At 37.2% G+C, this 19,670-nt stretch overlaps 1 protein-coding gene across 9 annotated transcripts in view; it reads right to left on the minus strand.

Moving 5' to 3' along the window:
* The window catches only part of TMEM182 (transmembrane protein 182), a 464,198-nt gene that overhangs the window by 167,195 nt on the left and 277,333 nt on the right, over positions 1–19,670 (minus strand). For 7 of the 9 annotated variants that reach the window (XR_014234936.1, XR_014234937.1, XR_014234940.1 and 4 more), the window contains exon 6: positions 10,397–10,505. The exons of the other annotated variants lie outside the window; for them this stretch is intronic. The gene's annotated coding sequence lies outside the window, so the exon portion shown is untranslated. The remainder of the gene's footprint in view (positions 1–10,396; positions 10,506–19,670) is intronic. 9 annotated transcript variants of the gene reach the window in all.

The raw sequence follows: 19,670 nt of genomic DNA on the forward strand, positions 1-19,670 counted from the left end.
GACACTGCGTGGAGAAAGCCCAGGAGACTCCTCATCTCAGCATGGCATGTCTACTTAGCAAAGGAAAGTTCTATGGCAAACAGAATCAGCCCTCCTTAGATGACAGTTGGTGGCCATTTATTGGACCAGATCATGGGTTCTGTGACATTTCACCATTCTCCATCCCAAGAGATTTATTCTTTCCAACTCTGGCAATCCCATGTGGTACTATACATATGAGGATTTCTTATAAACAGAATTTTCTCCATCCTGCTATATTTTCTGTGGTGTTTCATTGTTTCTTGTGTATTGGTCTCCAGTTGACATGTTATGTTCTTTATCCACACAATTGGTCATGGTACTTTCTTTTCCATAGTCACATTTTATCGTTTCAAAAGAGTTAACTTACTCAACCCAGAGGTTATTAATGGGATATTCAAAGTGGTGGGTACGCCCTTCCTACCTTTGGAAATAGGTGTCATTCTTTGCTCTCCTCCGTTACCCGAAGAGCGGCCTCAGATGGAAACTACATGAGCTAGAAACTGTAGGAATGACAAGGTTGACCTAATGAACAATGGCTTTGTTTGGGTTATGTGGATCCCAATATCTATCCACTAAATGACTTAAAAACTTACCCACTTCCCTTATGACTACCCATTTGTTACTAAATAATATTTAAGAAATGATGGTGTATATTGTTGCAGGAAAATTATGTGCCCAAGAGAACATAATTTCTCTGAGAGTTTGTATATTAGAAGTCAGTAAATATTTGTTGAATGAAGGCAAATGTGAGATGAAAGAATTCTGGGAATATTTGGTCTGGTTGTAATATTATGCTTTGAAATGACAGGTGGAACTACTATTCTAGGACATAATGTACTTAGTCAGACTAAACTCTTTTTCAAAATGAAGGTAAAAGGAACCAGAAATTTGAACATGGTCTTTGGGGAAAATACTTGAGACCATTAAACTATCAATTATACCAAAAATAGTTGAACCAAATATGAATATCATTAGTAAATTATTTTTGTTGCCAGCATTCAGAACATTGAATTTAAGAAAAGAATAGTTTATAAAGGTTTGGAAGCTCCTTATGCATTTATAGTTTTATCTATATGTCTCTATGAAAAAATCAAAACAAAATTGCATTATGTCCTTCAAACTGATCATGGAAATATCTTTTTGTCTTTTGCCTACATTTTCACCTTGCCAATAACAAGTTTACTGACACTAAACCATGACACATAAAATTTTATGAATATGAATGTGTTTTATGAATATGAATAATATTAAATTAAAATGAGTCAAGAAATATAATTTGGTAGAATGTTCTTGATATACACAATCAAGTAGGAATATTTTACAGCCTTTAAGTAGGTATTGTCCATCAGAAATAAACTGTGTATAATCATGCTGTTAAGTAGGTAATATTAAATTAGATTGTTAAGATATGCAATTCAGTTCTTGGAATACATGTCCAATTGCCCTGAAAAAGTGCAAAAAATGACTTGCCTTAATTGCTTTTCTTTCATTTTTTTTTTTGGTAAGCCCAAGTCAGGGTGCTGGTTTGGTGTAAGAAACTACTCACTTTTTGTAACAAAGTAATCTCACCAATTTGCAAATTATACTAATACTGCCTTGCAAGGTCTACCAATAACAGCTTCAGTCCAAACCTCAGGACCAATATGGATAACTCAGGATCCAAACATTACTCACAGGAACCAATGAACAGATACTTTTTTTCTTCCCCATTGTGAGTAAGACTAGGCTTTGAAGGGGCACCTATCTTTAGCTAATATAAGCACTCTGAGTATACCATTTGACACACAGCATTTATAGGGCTAAAGAGTAAAAGCAGGCATCCCTACTCTCTGAACTTTGAAAAAAATGTTGAAATTTGGAGCTACAGGATGAGACCTCATCACATTTGATTTGGCAGTGAAGGTTACGGTTCAGGTGGGAGTTAACAACAGACAGTGGAGAGATACTAGCATTTAATTAACTAAATAAGAACTACAAAAAAAAGTGGTATTTGATTCTGTAAGTTTGAAGTGAAAAAAACAATGCTTGTTGAAGTTAAAGCATTGAAGTTACACATTTTTCAGTGTGTGCAAAACCCAGGATCAGCTAAAAACAGTTTACTTTTAGACTAAAATTCTAAGAAAACCCTCAATACCAAATAGAAATATATTAGAATAAAGAAACTTAAAAAAGAATAATGTAAAATATGATGGAAAATTACACCTCCTAAATCAAGGTTTTATCTATTATCAATATTGTGTTGTAGATAAAATGTACTCTTTCTTAAAGGGATGACAGAATTTTTACAATTTAGCTACAATTCAAGTTTCTTTGCACTCAGTGTGGACTTTAAATACATCACTCATCCATTGCCTTCCTGTGCCATTTTTCTAAGATCTTGACCATACGATGCTTTTCAAATGGCCAACATCTACAATGTTGAGATCTGCCAAAGAGCAAATCAACCTTTATAATTAAAGTTGACAAGCTGACAAGAAAAATGAGTGTGTACTTGTATATATATATGAATTTTTATGTCACATTGCAGTCTGTACACTTGTTTGGTTTTTGTCAATAGCCGAGGGCTCATTTCTCTGTACCAGAAGCATGTTATATTCCAAGGTCTTCAGACAGCTCCCCTTCGCCCTAGTGAGTCCGTTGATTAATTTTGGATACTCTTTTTAATTAACACCCCCAAAGGAGATCTAGATTATCTAGCCTATAGTCCATGAAAAACAAGTGAATCTGAAGAATAATGACCCAGGGAGACAGGCACACTCTCTCCAAATAATGTTATAAGAACACTGAGTCTCTCACAAGTCAAAATCGTGTCAGGCAATGCCTAGGGAGGACATAGGCCTTTAATCAGGGCAAAAGAGAGATTTGTATTAGTCTAATTTAATTTTCTTTTTGACAAGGAGAGGAGTGATAGATGCCCCTTGACAGATGAAATATGGTTCCCCAATGCAGTCATGGTTGCCATTGGCCTTGATTAGTAACTGGTCCCATTTTGACCTCCAGGAAGATGAATTGATGAGTGACAGAAAAGAGCGGAGCAATTAAAACAGTAGGACGAAGTAGGAAACTAGCTAATTGTACCCAAACCTGTGAAACCTAATCATAGAACCAAGAAATGTGATGCTCATGGCAGCTTTCATAAGTATGTCTAAAGACATTAATCCTTTACAAGTGAGGATTACAACTGAAAAACTCTGACAAGATGAGCTCCAGAAAGAAAATTTGAATTCATACCTTTAAAAAAAACCTTTTCTGGCGAGCAATTTTGAGAATTGTTTGTTAAACCATCTGTTGCATCTGTCAGAAATGATAGGACGTTCAGCCCTCAATAATTTCCAGACTGCATAAAGAATAGGTGAAAAAAATTTTTTAGCATGACTTTTCAAGCAAAAAAACTTTTTTAGGAAATCAAACTAATCTTGACACCTAGGGAAAAGAATCTCAGATCAATCTATTAACTACAGCTTTCACTGTATTTCATTCTAGACCACTTGACTTTGCATAGCACAGTCAAGGAGCGTTTTCGAAGCTGAGTCATCTAATCACTACTGTTGTGCTAGTTGTATTCGGCCCTGAACAGCTCCACATTTAGAAAAGCATATGCCATACTATCTGTTCTTCTTTGAGGAGAAAAAGAAATCTTCCAGTCAATACTATGTATTCCATTTTTACCCTTACTAACAAAATGCTGAAGTTGTTTCTTCCTCATCATTTGGGTGTTTAAAACCTCTAACCTGCAAAAGCCTGAAGCTGGGGCGAAGTGAGAGTAGCATCGACATATACACACTACCAAATGTAAAATAGACAGCTAGTGGGAAGCAGCAGCATAGCACAGGGAGATCAGCTCCGTGCTTTGCAATGACCTAGAGGGGTGGGATAGGGAGGGTGGGAGGGAGGCTCAAGAGGGAGGGGATATGGAGACATGTGTAGCCATATGGCTGATTCACTTTGTTGTGCAACAGAAACTAACACGGTATTGTGAAGTAATTATACTCCAATAAAGATCTATTAAAAAAAAAAAGCCTGCTAAGTAGTCTATTTTTAACACATTGCTGTGACCAAATGTGGATGCACTTTATTGAATTTCTTAACCTAAAATAAGAATGAATGGCCATAACTTAAAGTAACAGTTAAGCAGGTTACCATTTCAAGGCAGCTAGTCTTAAAAGAAGAAAAGTAATTGTAAATAAAGTTATTCTTCAATGTGAAATATGAATTCCTACTTTCACAGTATATATTCATTCAGTCAGTCATTCAGGCAGCAAGCATTTATTTAGTGCCTTCTATGGATCAAATGCTGTAAAAGTGCTGTGCTTACAAAGTGAATATAAATAACTCCCAAAATGGCTCCAAATTCCCACCTCCCTGTACGCTGGACACCCCCTTTGCAACTTGATCTCCCCACTCTTATAAAAAGGTGGAGTCTATTTCTCTACCCCTTAAATCTGGGATTGACTATATAATGTACTGTAGCCAATGGGCCATTGGAAAACATGAAAAAAACAGCTTTGAAAAGCACTTTCCCACCGGTACTAGGAAAGGGAAAGCCTGGAACACCAAAACTTTGGGTGATGACAGAGGAAAGAATTAAGTAAAAGAGACTGAGACATGGAGATGTCAATCATACTATTGTATTAATAAAGTTACATTAATATGAAAAAATCTGATATCAATAGATTAGTCTTATGAATATTATTATGACTATAAAGATTTATAATTGAATTATTATTAATAAAATTATTAACAAATATACTAGAATTTACTAATCCAAATTCTTAATTACCTTCCAAGTTTTTAGCTTTGAGATATATACTTATAATTCTATATTACTACCACAAGTTATTTTGAAAATATTTTTGATAATGTCCTATTCACTGTATAATCTACATAAGGAAATCTATCATATTATTAAATCTATTGGTTTGGACAGAAATTGTATTATTCAAATTTATCTCTCCCCCATCTAAAGGATTGCACATTTTCAAAAAATAAATATAGCTATTAAAGAATGTGCTATTTTTGAAAATACAGATCTATCTCAACTTACAATTGGGTTACATCCTGATAAACCTATCACAAATTGAAAATAGCATGAATCCCAATACGTTTAATACACCTAACCTACCAAACATCATAGCTTACTCTAGGTTATCTTAAACATGCCCAGAAAACTTACATTAGCCTACAGTTGCACCAAATTGTTTAACACAAAGGTTAGTTTATAATAAAGTGTTGGCTGTCTCGGGTACTTTATTAAATACTGTAATGAACGTGAAAACCAGAATGGTTGTATGGTGGTACAGAATGGTGGTAAGTGTATCAGTTGTTTGCCCGCAGGATCGCGCGGCTGCCTGGGAGCTGTGTGTTGCCTCTTCCTAGCATCACAAGAGAGGACAGTACCACATACGGCTAGCCTGGGCAAAGACCAAAAGCCAAAATTTGAAGCGCACTTTCTGCTGAATGCCTAGCACTTTTGCACCATCATAAAGTGGAAAAAACGTAAGCTGAACCATCATAAGTCAGTGACGATCAGTATTCCAAGTACTGTGTTATAACTTGAGAATTTACTTTCTAAGAATACTTAGTAAATATGGTGGAGGTCATTATATAGTTGAGAAAAAAGATAGCCAATAATAGGATAGCCTAATTAAAAAAAAAAAAAAAAAAAAGACAAAATCGATCCCTACCACACAACCTATATAAAAGTCAATTCCAGTTAGACTATAGTTTCAACATAAAAATAAGACAATAAATCTTCTGGGAAGTGGCATAGGAGAATATCTCTAAAACTTTGGGTAGGAAAAGTATTCTTAAATGAGACACAAAAAGCAATAAGAAAATAAAAACAAATAAATAAATGTATTTGAAAAAAAATTATAAAAAATAAACCATAAATGAAATGATTTATAAATTAACTACATTAAAATTAAGACTTCTTTTTATCAAAGACATTGTAAGTTGAATAAAAAAAAAAAACCACCGATTGGAAGTCTCATGTTCAAAATATACATGAAGAACTTCTATAATAAAAAAGGAGTGAAGACCCAGTAGAAAATAGATGAGAGGCTGGAAGAGGAAGAGTATATCCACAGAATAAGGACTTTCCAGCAGCCAATCAATATTAGTAGTCAGAAAATGCAAATTAAACCATAATAAGACCCCACTAAAGATCCACCACAGTGGTTAAAATGAAAAATACTGAACAATTAAAGTAAGAGAGAAGAACTTCCTGTTTCACCTACAATATGTAAAGAACTTGAAATTCATTACTTCATCCTTACAACAAGAAAAAGCTAGAAAAAACTGAAAATCAGCAACTCTTCTTGGACCCATCAGGGAACTGAGTTTGCAAGTGAAACTGACACCACAGAATGTATAGAGCCAGGTGCATCCAGGAAGATGAAGTACTTGAGATTTGCTTACTTGCAACAGAAGCTACATAATGCTATATAACTAGTAGAAACATTTAAATAGTTATTTTGACTAAAAGTTGGAAGCTGAGTGAGACCTATTATGAAAGTCATAGGGGGTTCCCACACTTTCACTAGCTTTCCCTCTAGAAACCCTATTAGGTTTGCACAGGAATACAAGAAAGTTCCCCAGTGGCCCCTGCAAAGGAAGGGAAGAATAGCTTTTGTGGAAACCTCTGACACTTCTCCCTAACGAAGACCTAGTTGGGACCTCCCTGGTGGCGCAGTGGCTAAGACTCCATGCTCCCAAAGTAGGGGGCTCGGGTTCGATCCCTAGTCAGGGAACTAGATCCCACATGCATGCCACAACTAAGGAGCTGACCTGCCACAGCTAAGGCCCGGCACAACCTAATTAATTAATTAATTATTAATTAATTAATTTTTATAAAAGACCTAGTCCCTTGGGAGAAGAATTTCACCAATTCAATTCTGGGTGAAGAGGAACTCTGCCCTATTCCATCTGAATGCCGTGGCTAGTAAGGAGCTAGGAGGCATGGGGGAAAAACTCAACACTGGAGTAGGGATAGCAGTAGTCCTGAAAGCCAACCATCCAAAGCACCGGTACACTGAGAAAGTGAGACTTAATCGGAATATCAGAGAACATCTCCCTCCCCTGCACACCACAGTCACACTGACAAGCCTCCAGTAACAACAGGAAATTACAGCTGAAAGAGCTGGGAGACTCAGATCCTCTCAGAGAAGTAGTAGAAAGGCAAACCACAAAGCCAAGATGGGAAGGCAAAGCAAATCCACCAGAGGAATTTGAACACTCTGGTATCTATAGCTAAAACATACTCATTTTATAGCTGAATTAAGATAAACTCTACCACTAAAGTTCTATTGCCTTAGGACCGATTACCTGATACATGTCCATCTTTCAAGAAAAAAATGCAAAAGCCATGATAAAAAGATATATATATATATATATATATATATACACATACTGTAAAGAGATAAAGCAATCATCACACCAGATATATATACGATTAAGTTGCTGGAATTATCAGGCACAGAATTTAAAATAACTATGGTTATTATGTTAAAGGATTTAATGGAGAAAGTAGACAACATGAAATACCAAATGGATAATGCCAGCAGATATAAAAACTATTAAAAAGAAGCAAAAAGAAATGCAATATTGACATCAACAAAAATAGCAGAGGGAGGACATTCAAAATCCTCTCTTCCATAAAAGCAGCAAGAACAATGGCAAAGATCGTCAATTTCAACTTTTTCAGAACTTGCAGCAATCCATAAGAAACAAACAAACAAAAATAGTAAAATAGCACGCATAAATTCTAACCTCTTGGCAATTTCATTAAATGTAAATTAATTAAATATTCCAATCAAAAGGCAGAGATTGACAGAATGTATTAAAAAATAGAAACCATGATTCAATCATGCTATCTATAAAATATGCTTTAGGTTTAAAAACAGAAATAGATTAAAAGAAAAAGGATTTCTTAAAAAGTACAATGAAAACAGTAATCAAAAGACAGCATTAATGCTATACTAATATCAGGCAAAATAAACTTTATGAAAAAATTAATAGATATAAAGAAGGATATTTTATAATGATAACAAGTTTAATTAATCAAGAAGATATAACAATCATAAGAATGTATGTATTACTATCTAACAATAGAGCCCCAAAATACATGAAGCAAAAACTGACAGAACTGAAGGCAGAAATACGCAATTTAACAACAATAGTTAGAGACTTCAATACCCAATTTTCAGCAGTGGGAAAACCAACTAGATAGAAGACCAACTAGTTAATGGAAGACTAAAGCAACACTATAAAACAACTGGAAACACATCTATAGGACACTCTCAAACAAAAGCAGAATACACATTGTTCTCAAGTGCACATCAAACATTCTCCAGGGTACTGCATATTTGAAGCTATAAAACCAGACTTAATACATTTAAGAGATTGAAATCACACAAAATATGTCTCTGACCATAGTGGAATGAAGTTATAAATCAAAACCAGAAAAGAATTTTGAGAAATTCACAAATATGTGGAAATTAGGCAATACACCTCTAAGTAACCAACGGGATCAAAGAAGAAAACATAAGGAAAATTAGAAAATACTCTAAGATGAATAAAAATAAAAACATAACACATAAAACTTCTATGATAAATGGACTGAGAGACAGGAAAGAAATACATGTACCTGGGAAATTTAAAGTAGTACAGTTTGGCTGAGGTGTACAATGCATAATAGGATTCAGAGGAGAAAGGAAAGGTGAGTTGGGAGAATAGCCCCCAGAGGAAGAGTGGCTACATAATAAATAAACATTAAGGTTTTGTACTTGATCCTGGAAGCATTCTGGAACTATTTTGATTTTTAAGCACGGAAGTAAAACTTAGGATTTTAGCCAAGATGATCTAGCATGGCAGGAAATTCCTAAACAGACACGGTTTCTCCTGGAGACCCATCCTTCTTTCACTCCCTTCTAGTCCTTTTCCGTTTTCACTGGTTTTCACCCAGTGCCCATACTCACTGTGACCCAGTGAATCTGCCTCCTCCATACCAGCTAGAAGAGGCAGAGTTCCTTACCAACTTTTCAAATTTTCTCCAGCAAAAATGCCCTATCTTGTGTTCCTTTCCCTGGGAATTCCATGCCTCGTTAATGACTAATGAAGTAGAGGTAACAGATTAATGAAATAAACACATTCAACACAGAAGTATTCACTGAATACCTAGAATGTGCCATAGAGTCAAGTCAGTACTGACGGCCAATGTTGTTTTGTACGCCAGTATATACATAATGTTTGCAAAACAGTATCTCATTTATCACATTCTTTGAAATGCATTTTCTATTCCCATTTCATTGGTAAAGAAATAAAAATGTAGACAAGTTCGGACAAAGATGACAAAGGTAGAAATGGAGGTTTTGCCGGAGATGACAAAGGCAGAAATGGAGGTTCCTTGATATAAGGTCAGATTTCCTGAGAAAACAATCCTGGATTTACTCAAGAAATTACCACAATCAAAAAAGTCATCAGCGTTAAATTAATGTTGAAAATTAGGGGCTGTTGACCCTGATAATGTATAAGAGAAATACGTAAGAAAGATATTTAAGCTAATGAAATATGGTCTTGTTAAATGTTATGTGAATAAAATAATCCATGCCTTAAGTATGTATGTATAAGAAAGAAAGAGGGGGAGAGAGGGAGGGGAAAAGGGAGTGGGGGAGAGAAGGAAGGAAGGAAGGAAGGAAGAAGGAAGGGAGAGAGGGAGGGAGGGAGGGAGGGAGGAAGGAAGGAAGGAAGAAAAAATACTGAAAGAGTATAAAAGTGACCTGATCATCATGGAAGTGCCTTTTCCTACTTGAAGGTGAGTAAACATTCTCATTTCTCTACAGACAGTATCTGAAGATTCCCTACAAACACTGCAGAACAGCTTTTAAAAAAAAATCAGGTAAACAAAAGTTAGGCTAGATGGCAGAAACCACAGTCAAGTTGATGCCATCGTAGCAATCTGGTTAGAATGTTGTCAATGCCTGAGATTCATGGCTGTAGAACAGGACACCAGTACTATGAATATCTTTTAAACTGTCTCCATACCCTCGGGTCAGTATCTGAAATTTCACCTCTGTGGAAGGAGGTTTGGCTAAGCTTGGGTCACATGCCTTTGTCCTGCCTGGGCTGTCAGGGGCTGGGAAGGTGGGCATCTCCCTGGTTTATCCTGCAGTGAAGCAGGTACTAGATCCCACCATCACTGCCTATAATTGGGGTTTGTGTGTTCAGTGCCTACAAGGATGAAAATACGTGCACAAAATACTTCTTTTGTGGCCTAATAGCCACATTCTTCTTCCGTTAGTAAGACTTCCAAACGAAAGGATACGCACTCAAGAGTGTAAAACTGTCCCTTGCAGAAGTGGAAGTACACTCCTACCTTTCTCAGTGGGAGACAGTGTTGTCAGTTATTGCATCCAGCTCCAAACACAGGATTCCTGCCAATGCATATCCTTCATCTTATTAAGCTGGAATCACATCCTGGAATTCTGTAATATTTGGACAAAATTTAATAATTTAACTACTGCCAACACACCCAAGTTTATATATATATATATATATATATATATATATATATATATATATATATATATATATATACACACACACACACACACACACACACACATAATTTATATATAATATATAATAATGTATTATAGAATATATAATAATATGTATTTGTTATTTAATATATTTAAATATACTATGATATAATGATATATGTAATATGTGTGTAATTCATATACACATGTATATCTACATATGCAGAGAGAGAGAGAGAGGACATACAGATAAACACTAAACTCTTTGTTTCCCAGATGGTCATGGCTGGTACATACGACTTCCTTCTTTCACTACCAACCTCATTTTGTCTTTAACCAACAAAGCAGCTGGTTAGACTTCTTCACCCCCTGGGGTCATCCAGTTTCATGTTGGAGGCATGTGACTCCTTGGTGGTGTCTTTGCTGTAGGATCACAGTCCTCTCCCATTAACTTCCTCTCTGAATAACGTCAGCACAGAAGGAGCCCCAGGAGCTCACCTATGCTCCGTCCCCAGGACTTGCTACCCCACGGCAGAGCAGCAGCCCCAGTTCCTCATTGATCGTCCAGGTCTCCATAGCTCCCGTCTGCACCATGATGGACAAGTGGGCAGACACTGCTGTGGCAGGAGGCTGTCTGACACCCACGGCTGGGCTAACACGTCCTCTGATACTGAGGAGACTTTTTTTGCAGCGGGAGCCTTTTGATTAGCATTCACATCAGGCACACATATTCTCACATCTGCAGTCTGTTCCTAGCTTTCTATCCGCATACCTGTTCATTGTCAATTCACAACTATTGCTCATTTCGAATCCCCGACCATCCAGCCAAACAATTTGCCCCATTGTATAAATTAGCATCAATCCATATTTCAGCTCTCTCCTTGCCGTGTAAGATAAACTATTGGGAGTTCTGCCCGTGGGGAGGATTTTCATTCTGCATTGTTTTTTTCACGTATGAACAGGGTTTTAACACCCTTAAACCCTCTTCCCAGTGTAGATAGCCACCTGTAACTCAGATTCCACTTTTTTCCTTCTCGCTGTAGGGGACTCCTGATGAGTGTAGAGGTGTGCATGGGAGGAGGGTGGCAAGGAGGCAAGAGAGGGCACGATCGGAGCTTGACCGAGGGCTCATGCCTTCTTCACGTGCCTGGCTGTCTCCAGCCTGTCCCCTCATAGCGCACCTCCTCCACCTGGGGATTCAGTGCTCCTGGACATGCCAGAGCTTCTGTCAACAGGAATCAAGCGGACACCCAGTTCTTCATGGGAAGCATGGTTGGCACGGCTACCTGGAGCCCCAGGGTCGTTTTCCACCCGGGCAGAGTAACAAACCAAGAACCATTTCTAAGAAGGAGGCAGCTCACTCAACACCTTGGGATGTTCACTGTGAATCTACTTGGCAGAATCTCCGCACAGTGTCCAGAGATGCAACATAAGCTTTATAATCTAATGAATTTGCAGACACAAGAAATTACGCCTCATGCCTTCAACTTGAATAGACTTAGCGGGTTCAGACCTTATTCTTACGTGGCAACTTAAGCTAGAGGAGATTTCATTCAATCTGCTGCTACAAAACCTTCCCAGCTGAGGTGTTTCGGCACTTGCGGCTGTTAGAACAAAATATTTAAACTGACAATGACGCTAAAGGTCACTTCCTTATCAGAGACCACTCCCCAGTTTTCAAATACAGCTTCCCACTAAATTATAGCAGCCTCTTCGTTGAAAGTTACACGTGAGCAGAACGAAAATTAATTTTGGTTCATTTGCCTACTGTGGGCTAATTTCAGATTCTTTCAGAAAAGGCCAAGAAATTGCTCAGGGAAGACAAGAGTAAAGATTGTTTTAATATACTGAATGGGAAGGGAATCAATTTCCAGACGTATAATCCTGTAAAACAAAGTGTGTTGATTTCAGTTTGGGGATGAGTGTTTAATAAGCTTGTTCAAGAACCCCGTGCCCCTAAAAGGTTAAGAATCATTGATCTGAGGAATATCTGTTAGTAGATTTTTCACACATTTTAAGCAATAGCATCTGCCACGGCTTCTCACCTCACAGTTTTTATTATTTTTAATTATATTTTCTGAATGTTTACATGTTGTTCTTATCTCACTTATAAATACAGTTAACTTGTCTTTAAAAAAAAAGGGAAAACTTCAAAAGTCAAATGGAACACTTTACTACATAAATTAAGGATTAAAGAGACAAATGATAACATGATAAAGTGATAATTGCAAGTTCAGTTTTGATCAAAAGAACATATTTTGTTTGTCTTTTACTTGGCATAAATTTAGCAATTTTTCATATGCCAGTTACATTGATATTTTTCTAGGAAATAGTCATTGTTAAGTGTGATCACAGCAAAATACTTTAGAGCATTTAGTAACACCGATTTCATGATGTTTACTGTAATTCTTACTAATGCAGATGAAAATGGACTTTGTTTCACATCAATTCACTACATTCAAGCTAAAGTGGGTTTTGGTTTGGCCCCCAGTTAACTAAAGTCCCAGCCAGCAGAGATGCTGGTGCTTTGGGCTGACTTTAAGGGGATGTATCTCCATTGACTGCTGCAGGGTCCAGGCAACACTGTCGCTGTTGAGGACCTAGAAAAGTTCCTGGGCTTGAAAAGACAGAATAGGTTTTTTTATGCTGAGTGAAAGTTAGTTTGGGGGGGTTTTTTGCTTGTTTGTTTTTGTAATGGACTTTCTGCTGAAATTATACATAATCCCTAAGCAGTATCCTCATTCAGAGACCTTATGAGGGTTAACTATTCCTGAGTGATTCATTAAAGAAACACAGAAAAGCGGACCTCTCCCACCCCACCACCACCTAGGCTGGGACACCCTTGAAATCTTCCACCTTTGAATGCCTCTTTATTCTTGACCCATATCTTTCCATCATTACAGATACTGGATGGTCGTGACCAGATGCAAAGTGGTACTTTCTAACAAGAATTTGGGTAAGCATTATCTTTACTGTACCACAGTGATGTTCGCTATGCACTATAACAGGAGGACCCTTTTACAACTTCAAAAGTTCCTTTCTCTTACACACACACACACACACACACACTTACACATCTTAAGATATGATATGCAGCCTCGGCTGCAGTAGAATATTAAACCATGTTTTCTGTCAGTGTGATATAAAGAAACAAGAGGCCTCATGTAATTTGGATTTTTCCAGGTATCTAATTTCAATCTAATGTACTGTTGTGAAACTAAGCCAGTAAATCTATATGGCTGGTCCATTTGGGGACTTGGTCTGCTATCTTCGGTCTGTGACAATTTCTGGTTTCCATTCCTTGTCCAGGGATGATCACAGTGTGATTTGCAGGTATAACTAACAAATGAGATCAATTAAAATGTCTACAGGTGGCACCTGTCTGAGTATAGGGTTGCACTAAATGATTCCCACAGCTCCGTTTCCTGTCGCCCTACCATCTGCAGGCCCTCTCCACATGCAAAGTAACAATGAAGGGTTGTTTCCTAATGGGCATAGACCGAGAAAGCAGACCTTATTCTATGGCCTGGCTATATGATTATTATCACTAACGGGAAACAACAGGTGTATTTTTCAACTCCATTTACACAAACGATCCCTGTGTTTCATAGCATTCATTAATATAGCTTCTTGAATTGCCCAATTTGTTACAAATTTGTACTGTCAGCTGCCTTTGTGATTGAACTGAATTTGTAATGAAACTGAAGCTACCTTTCATTTGTGTACATTATTGAATACTTTGATCATTACAAGACAAATTTGATACTTTTCAAAGTACTTAGGTCATGGAGAAGGGGAAAATGGTTACTTCTGGATAAAAGTCACAATTGAATAAGACATGCCAGAGTATTTTTACATTTATTCTACTAAATCTTTGTAAAAAAATAAATAAGTAATGGACACTTGGCCAAAATTTATGATCATAAAGCATTATTTTAAGTAGTATGTAGAAATTATGGTGCAGGTATATTTTTGTTTTTAGGTTTGAATCCAGTTAAAATGTTGAGTTGAACTTTGTAAACATGCCTTTCATTTTTGTTCTTATTTTGGGACAACATGAGCTAGGTTGTATAATCAAAGGTGAATATTTCTGTTCCAGGATATATTTCTCAAGTCACAAATTGTATTTATGAAATAAATTGATATTATTAGTATACTTGAAACTACAACTTAATGGAATTCTCAAAAGCTAGCCAGAGTCTCCATTTCTAAGTGACATAAATCTCAAAATTAGAATATACCAGAGAGTGTGAGTAGAGAGATTTTTGCCTACTAAATCATTTGCAATTCTCTGCCTCAAATATCTAAGCCTCATATGAGTCAGATGGCCACACGTACCAGCTTGCCTGGGAAGGTCCATGGTTAATGCCTATTCCCCATGCATATTTTAAAATAGGCCCCTTTTATCCTCACAAGTGGGTTTGAACAAGCAATCATCCAGACATCCAACTTGTAAGTCTAACAAAATAACACTATTCAAGTTAGTTACATCTTATTTAAGAAAAATAAGATCGCAGTTATAAAAATCTAATTAAAGGCACTCATTCAAATAAGCCGCAGTTAGATACAAGTGATTTCCTTTTTCTATAAGACAGCCAGAGCACCCTCAGTTGTGTAGACGTTGGCTTCAGAGACGCTAAGTGTGATATGATTCTTACGTGTTAATGTTCAACTGGTTTAGTCCTTTAAAAATAGTCACACCGAATTGCCATTAAATTATCATCAATCCCCACATACAGTACTACGCCATATCTTATTCAGCAACAAAGACTAAAATACACTGGGAGGAAATCTAATTATACCTTATCTCTCATACCATTTCTCTGCTATAGGTTGCAGGCAGTAGGATTCAAACTACAGAATCAAAGCTACTCTAATCATTTCTAGCATGAAGAGTGGACTCAACAAAGTTTATATCACAAAGAAAGAAGATGCTCACACATTTAAATTTTTAAAAACATAGGCCACTGAGAAGATGGTCATAAAACCTGTAGGAAATGGTGCTCATCTGGGGGCAGTACCATGCATTTAAAATCTTATTGTATTTATATCTAGATAGATAGATAGATACAGAGATAGATAGATATAGAGGTATGTATCTATATATAAGAGAGAGATATATTTTAATTATTCTCATAAAAATAATATTGCTGAAATTGCTCGAAGCTTCCAGAAACTTCTTAGCTAATAGTGTGTTGGAATAGATAGAATCTGAGAAATAATATAGCTCAATCTCTTCCAATAAGTCTTCCTGAAACTTAGATTCAGGAAGGGAGACTAATTTACTCAAGGTCATAGAGGAAGATAGCTTTAGAGTTAGGGTTCTAGCTATCTCTGCCCTCCCTCCCTCCCTTCCTTCTTTATTTTTTAGTATCTTTCTTAGGCAGCCTGGCACCACAGCCCTCCCTGCTGCCCTCGGAGCATTCAAGGGGCACAGCTGTGCCTCATGTTCATGGGCAGAGATGCCATTTGCTCATGTGACCTGATCTAGTTCACACCAAAGTTCTTCACTCCGTGTCTGGTGAATTTAGAAGTTTCGAGATACCTTCATAGCTGATAAGTGTCTGCTAGAGGTGGAGGTCTTGACATCACACAGTGATTCATCCACATTCCTAACATCCACATTTCATAAGCCCTCAGGAAGCGTTCACAGGATACTGTGAGGATCACTGTTCGGTAGAGTGAGCAGTGACCTAGTTAAGTAACTGCAATGAAATACCAGATACTAGGCTGGGATGACTCCATGTACTATCATTGTTCTGAATACAAATTTTTGCCACTACACTTGTTGCAATGGGCTAAGACTGTGTTTTTTCTCCAGCCTGTCCTCTCCAGCTAGACCTTGAGCATGTTGAGTATTGCGTCAATGTTTTTTTTTTTTTTTATGTCAATTCTCATCTGCAGTACCAAGCTTTCACCCTTTAGTAAGTGATTATCTAATGGATGAAAAGATGGATGGATGGAAGGAAGGATGGATGGATGGTTGGATGGATGGACAGACAGGCATTCAATGGGCCTAAGACAGGCAATTTGATAAATAGTATTTTAGGAAGAATAAATTTAAGAAAGGTGGAAAAACTCAGAGATTTATTGAAAACTAGTATCAACTGGGGTGAGCTTTTGTAGGGCAAGTGATGCTGAGAAGGACATATCACTGAGGACTTTGGATGATCAACTAAGGAAATATTTCTTTTAACGTTTTGGCCATGCCACACAGCATGTGGGATCTTAGTTCCCTGACCAGGGATGGAATCCATGCCCCCTGCAGGGAAGCATGGATTCTTAACCACTGGACCACCAGGGAATTCTCCTAAGGAAATATTTCTAATGAAAGAGTTTAAAGTTCTTAATAAGGGGAGGGAAGAGACTTGATTTGCATATTTTTGAGGTAGTTGATCTACCAAGTGGGTATAGAATAATTATCTCTGTCTCCAGGTTTATTTAAATATGGGAGAAGTAAAGTATAAATGATATTTTCTAGAGGTGTAAATATTATATAAGCAATTCTGTGAAAAATGAATCCAAGCCAACCAACCAGAAGATTCTTGTCTTGTGTCATTCAGTCATCTGCATGCCCATCAGACCTAAACACCAGCTGTGGTAAGCTCAGGCCTGGATTCAGAGTTTAGAAAAATTCACAGTCTAGGCCTACTCATTCAGCTCACCAAGCATGGCAGCCCCAGATTTGGAAAACTTTCAGGTACCTTTTCATCCCCTGAGACCTATGATCTCAGGCCTCAGTCCTTATCACCTTCTACCAAGGAAAAGGAGAAGTCAAAGTCAGAGATAATAGTAAGAATAATAATAGCTCATCATAGTCATGAACAAAACAAAATTCATCATTTTTTTTTCTTTTTTGCAATAGACTAGCAATTAGGATTGGCCATATGATGATTATTAAGGAATAAGAAATAGGGTTCTAACAAGGGATCCCAGTGCGGGCCATCTGCAGGGGTTAGTTACAGCTACAGCACATAGGGAAACCACTCTTTCCTCTTGTGTTTTTGAATCCAAGTGATTAATGTTGTGTGTTCTTCTATTCGGGCACTGTGCTTAAAAGCATTGTTTACCATCACCTTGTAATCAGAGTGCCTCAGCAACCTCCTATTACCCTTGAAAACAGTGTGGCTGCAATTTAGACCTGAAAGAAATAGGTCTTGGATGGGTCCTTTGAAGCTTAAAGCTACTCTGAAGTCCTGCTATCTCTATTTGTAATTTGTTTTCAAGAACAGTGATTTACATTTCAGTTGGATTACACCTTTTAATGCATCACAGAGGTAAAGTGGCCACAGCGCAAACAGTTAGCTCTGCCACATTTCAAACGATGCATTTGAGCCACTGTAGAGAGGGTTACAGTTACAATTAAAACCCCAAGTGGGACAGTTCTTTTCAGGATGTGGCACTAACCATTTGTGGGTGATAGAAAGAGACATTACTGCTGTCCGCACTGCTATTTTAAAGTGGCATGAAAAAAACAACTCTGTGCCAGGAAGAGTTTCCATATCCCCAGCCACCACTGAACGAGTGAAGATGAGGGCTCCTGGGAATATTATCTCACAAAAATTAAGTAAAAATAAGGTTCTTGTGGGGCTGCTTCACATTTTCTATGAGTGTACAACTTCTGTTGGTAAACAGATTCTACTAAAAGACCAAATTAAGCCAAAATGAGATTGCAGAGCAAAAGTAATATCAATATTATGATGAATTATTATTTTTAACAAGTGCTTATTTATAAAGATATTTATTAAATGCATTCATATTCACTTCATTCTATAATTGAGATTATTTTTTAATTTTCAGCTGTATTGAGGCATCAACTACATATAATAAATCCATCCACATTTGGTGAATTTTGGCAGTTGCTTGCAGTCACATAACCACCACTACAATGAAGACATAAAGTTGTCCCATGGCCACTGAAGAGTTTCCTCGTGGCCTTTTTAATCAATTCTCTCCCCTGACCACACAGCCCAGGCCACCATTGATCTGCTTTATGTCACTATACTTTTGCCTTTCCTAGAATTTCACATAAATGGAATTATATAGTGTTGTTAGGACCTGACCAATCCTAACCCCCAGTGATGATAGTATTAGGAGTCGGGGCCTTTCAGATGTGCATGCATCATGAGGGTGGAGCCTTCACGAATGGGATTAGTGACCTTATATAAGAGATCCCACAGGGTTTCCTAGCCCCTTCTACCATGTTAGGACACAGCAAAAGGTGGGAAGTCTGCATCCCAGAAGAGGACCTTCACTGCAACCCAACCAGGCTGGCACCTGATCTTGGACTTCCAGCCCCCCAAACTGTAAGAAATAAATTTCTGTTCTTTATAAGTCACCTAGTTGGTTGTATTTTGTTATAGCAGCTTAAACAGGCTAAGACAAGTATGTAGTCTTAGCTTTACATTTTTCACTTCGCACATTATTTTTGAGATCCAGCCTTGTTGTTGCATGTATTAATGCTTTGTTATTATTTTTATTGTTGAGTAGTAAAGCACTATTGATGAATATTTTGAGTTGTTAGGGGTTATTATGAATATTGCCATTACTTACATTGTATAGAAGTATTCAGTACTTATGTGGACATGTGCTTTCATTTGTCTCGGGTAGATGTCTGGAAGTAGGATTGCCAGGGCACATGGTAGAACAACATTTAACTTTCTACAATACTGTCAAACTGATTTCCAAAGCAGTAGTACCATTTTGCATTCCTCCTGACAATAGGAGAGTATTCCAGCTGCTTCACATCTTCATCAATACCTGGCCTTGTCAGTCTTTTGAACTTTGTTCATTCTTGTGGGTACATATCAGTATAATATTCTGGTTTAATTTGCATTTCATTGATGACTAGAGATGGTGAGATGTACTTTTATGTGCTTACTGGCTCCCTTTTCATCTTCTTTAGTAAACAGTTCAAATTTTGGTTTTTATTGGGTTATTTTCCTTCTTATCATTGATGTACATGAGTTTCTTATGTAGTCTCAATATAAACCCTTTCATACATATATGTTTTGCAAAAAATTGTTGGTTTGGTTTGGTTTGGTTTCGTACTTGGCCAGGCCAAAAAACAAACCAAAACCAAAACCAAAAAACTTCATAGAATGTTTT

The sequence above is a fragment of the Balaenoptera borealis genome (genome assembly GCF_965194805.1).
Source record: "Balaenoptera borealis genome assembly, chromosome: 15".
Lineage (NCBI taxonomy): Eukaryota > Metazoa > Chordata > Mammalia > Artiodactyla > Balaenopteridae > Balaenoptera > Balaenoptera borealis.